Source organism: Fragaria vesca, unplaced genomic scaffold (genome assembly GCF_000184155.1).
Source record: "Fragaria vesca subsp. vesca unplaced genomic scaffold, FraVesHawaii_1.0 scf0513155, whole genome shotgun sequence".
Taxonomy (NCBI): domain Eukaryota; kingdom Viridiplantae; phylum Streptophyta; class Magnoliopsida; order Rosales; family Rosaceae; genus Fragaria; species Fragaria vesca.
This window is the reverse complement of record NW_004443447.1, coordinates 439531-444018: the sequence shown is the minus strand read 5'-3', so window position 1 is coordinate 444018 and position 4488 is coordinate 439531. Positions and strand designations below refer to the sequence as shown.

General features: G+C 38.1%; 1 non-coding gene across 1 annotated transcript; it reads right to left on the bottom strand.

Annotated features, from left to right (window-relative positions):
* Nucleotides 1-3436: 3436 nt before the first annotated feature.
* LOC101311643 lies at nucleotides 3437-4045 on the bottom strand. Its single transcript, XR_185510.1, has 3 exons — nucleotides 3994-4045; nucleotides 3804-3873; nucleotides 3437-3708 (listed from the first exon to the last, which is right to left on the bottom strand). It is a non-coding gene; the product is annotated as an uncharacterized LOC101311643 (transcript).
* Between the last annotated feature and the right edge of the window lie 443 nt (nucleotides 4046-4488).

The window sequence follows — 4488 nt, the reverse complement described above, 5'->3', positions numbered from 1 at the left end:
ACACATCCAACTTCAAAACCTGGAGCTACCCACTCCCCCACAACACAACCACCACACACATAAATAATATCATCTTCTAATCCAACTCATTATTATCCAATTAAGATAACAAACTTCAACCCTCAAATATTCCAAATTTAAATCTAAAACTTAGCACATTACCGAACTATTATACAATGATCTCAAGGTAATCAGAGCTACAAAACACTAGCGGAAGCAAGAAAATATGGTAGTAGATTAACAGGTAATCTACTGATGAAAGGTGGAAGAGATGTGGGTAACTATGCCTCACCTCTGATTAGTGCCAACCCGAACTCTGCAGACTGGACATTTTTAAAACGAAGGACCCATGAGAAAACATTTGAAAATGTTAGTGAGTGGACAAAAATAAATTAATAAATAAAATATTTATGCATTCCCATTTTAATTTCCAAAGAAGATATGCTACATGCGACAGCTCAAAAACACTCAACTCACACACGGGCAATTTCATAACTAGCTCCGGCTAGTCTCCAAAACTTGAATAAAAATGGAGCCTCTCAGGCTAATTTATATAAAAAATATGTATGTATTTACACTCATCAGACTCCTTGTACGAATTCTATGAACAAAGTAGAAAAATAGAATTTCATACAAGGCTACGACGCTTGCATCTAACGCTCACGTCGCGCCATAATGAAATTTTTCTTCATTATGACCGAAGAGGACGGGTGTACATACGTGTGGACTCCCTATATGAAAACCTATATGAACCAAATAAAAAGTAGTTTTCATATAGGGCTATGATGCTTGTATCTAACACTCACGTCACGCCATAATGGAATTTTACCTCATTATGACGGACCAAGTACATATGGCTAGTTAGCATTTATATACATATTATACTCATAAATATCCATTATACATATCCTCCGAAAATCTCATTTTCGAGAACTCTCCAAAAGAGGAAAATTGTCAAATATAAGAGAAAGCAATTAAAGAATCTCCGAAGAAAAATAACTGATCAACAACATGATGCATCGCATGCTCTTATATTAAAACAAAGTCCACTCACAAATTAGGCCTAAGCCTGATGTCGCTCTGAGGCTTCTTTTGCTCGGGCGTCCTCTCGTCCTGTTCCAAATATATAATTAATTTCCCAACTAAAAATCCAATATTTATACAAAATATACAAAAATTAACCGCGAGCCATACTCACGCTCATTATTGCCTAACTTCGAAATGGTCCACACCTCAACACTAAAAACAGCAGCCTTAATTACACCCTTCCACATATTATACGACTTTAATCCAACGGCCGGATTCTACCTTATTAATCCGCTAATTACCAAACTTTAAAAATTCCCAAATCTATCCAAAACTCCTCCAAAAATTTTAAAATTCACATCAATAACTCCCCTTAATATAACCAATATAAAACCATGAAAATCCCCTAAACAGCGGCGGCCGGATTGATGTGAATTAAGGGGAGTTATTGATGTGAATTTTAACAACAGTATCCTCTCAACCCCCTCTACAACTTTCCTAACTAACACAAACACCAAATCCAACCCTAACTAGGTCAATCGAACAAAACCATCACAAAAAGCCCTAGAACTTCCACTCATCGGTTCTCCTCACCTGAAGCAAACTGGACCGAGTCCTCCTAGGGCAAGGCAACTAGGTTGAAGGCCTTCCAAACCATGTAAGGCTTGCCCGGATTGGTGGCGGAAGGAGGAAGTTCCGACGACAGAGAGCTTTGGGCAGTCGGGACCTTCGGACGGCAACTCTCCCTCACAACGACGCTAGGAGAGCTCTCACCAGTCTAGGATGGGAGCTGGGTCGAAGGTCAACCGATCAGGACCAGAGCATCGGTCTCAGGTGGCAGGACGGCGGCGGACGGGTGGCTAGAAGTCCAACGGGGAGAGGGCTCGGGGGAAGAGGGAGAGAAGAGAGAGAGAGTGGGCTTTTTCCACTAAAATGTGACCCGATCTGCTCCTTAATACCCACACTTCATAACATAAAACACCCCAATAAAAAAAAATACCTTAATAAAGATTACCTTTTACTAACCAAAATTTAACCATTTTTACCGTTATCACATTTTCTCTTACGAATAATTCCTCTAAAATCGTCCCTCAAAACCCCTCTAGGCACCAAAAACTATAAATTCATTAACGGAGACGGTAAAATTCTTATTGAGACCAAGCTAGTAAATAAGGTAAAAAATTTACGGGTTGGGATGTGACACTCAAAGGATCACCTCCTTGTGGCTAGAGTCTGTACACCATCAAATCCATTAGCCGACTGACCTGTAATCAGTTCAAAGTCCTCAATTTTCAATTGACAAACCAAAACCCAATACTGAAAATGAATACCACAAACACTCCAACCAACTAACAAAGCAAAAGCTCCGTAACTCAGAAATAGCAATACCAGAAGCAACTAACTAATAAAATGAATACCACATCATTTTATTAGCTAGTAAATAACAATACCAGAAGCAAGTACCTTATCTCTTTCATAGTAAAACTAAGACACTAAGAACATTGACGGGTCAAACAACATTGAGAACTTGGATTCAATGGAAAAAATTATATACCCTCCCACTTAAGTACTTTGCGTCCGCATTGCAAACTCCCACTACTAATTAAACACCCAAATTGACAACAAGTTGAAAGAGATATTATCACTTGTAACAAAGAAATAGCTCTTACATAATTAATGGGGAGCAGGAAAAAAACGAACCAAGAATGCATTTGTCTGCACTCAAACTATCTCTGATATACGAAATCAAGATTAATTGCAAGCAAAGCCCATCTTTAATTGCATAACGAGATATCTTAAAGATAAGGACAGACGAGAAACCTAGATCTCTTAAGCAGAGTTATAGAGGGAGCATGTAGCTCTTTCGATCTATAAAATTAGCAGATTACTATATTAACAAATCCAAATAAAGGATTTAATAGTTATCTTCTATGCTTGAAAAGGAAAAGTATAGAACAAAGAAAAGTTGTGTGCTTTGACCATCCCAGCATCAGTTTTAAATGAGTTCAGTCCATCATTTTATTATTTCCATCCTGACAAGCATTTCACTATAGAGCATACATTTACACCAATGCAGTAATACTCCCAAAAGACTAACTACTATTACAGTACGTGTATGTTAAAAGGATATCAGTTTCAAGAAACAACATTCTCGTAAAAGAGAAAATCTGAAGTGATATTATGATTGATCAGTGGCTTTTTCTTTACAAAGAAAGATACCATATGTTGGGAATAAAAAAGGTGATTAGAATATAGGGCAACCAAGGGCTAATTATCTAAGTTAGCTTATTGTGTTTCAGTAGCAAACAAATGTACAAGTACGCAATAGTTCAACTTCGATATAGGATGATAGGAAAATCATTGCCGAGAATTAACAAGGACGTGATCCTATATCAAGTGAAACAAAAAAGGGGGAAAAAGAGAAGCAAAACCATCACATTGGAGCTACAACTCAAGCATTGGACTCATGTTCCTAGAATAGTGATCTGATTAATCTACATCTCAGCTCTACTGAGCTTTACACTCCGAAAACGAACAGATATGCATGCTACACCATCAAGGAACCATTCAGAAATAAACATACAAGAATCAATCACTCACCCAATAATCCAGGCTCCACCAGTTACAAATGCAATGACTGGTTTTGGCCCATCAGAATTTTTGGGTAGATACAGATCTAGCCTGTAGAACAAAATTTCAGCTATTACTACAGAAAATGTTGAGTTGTAAAATATTTATTGCTCTAAACACAAAAATGTACACTAAAGTCATCCTACCTATTTCTTGGTTGATCGCCATAAACTATACCTCTGCGGACCTGCTTGGAGAAGAAATAGTAATAGCCAACTGCAGAAGAGACAGGCACACTAGTTACAACTCTCTGGAAGGTAGTTTCTGATGACTATATCATGACCACAAGAATCTGATAAGATGGGCTGGGTAAGATGAATAGAGATGGATGTTTACCGTGAGGAGAAGAGGAGAATCAACCAGAAAAGGGGGTTTAGGGCAACTTTTTGTCCTCCTCCAAATATGGTGAACAGGTGGGTAGGAGGAGGAAGAGTAGAGATAAGGGAGTTGATTGACGGTGTCCTTTCGGCCGGCAGCGGGATAAGGGCAGCGGAGAAAGGGCTCAACGACAGTGCGGCAGCTGCTCTCATCTTAGTTTCTCTTTACCTCTCGAACTGAAATGGGAGAGGCTAGGGTTTCTTCCCTTTTAAAAGGTGAATCAATGGTTCAGATGAGAAAAGAAAGAATGGGAAAACTCAGAAATAGATTGCCAACACCCATGCTATACCCTAACTCCTGACCCTTAAACCTCACTTTCTATCCTTTTTTCTTTTTTTTAATTGAGCTTTTCTATTATTTTTCAGGTCAATTGTTTTGTCTTTTTTAAGTGTTTATCATACAACATATATATGTAGTCTGAGTTTATTAAAGAATAATCAATTTAACGTTGAC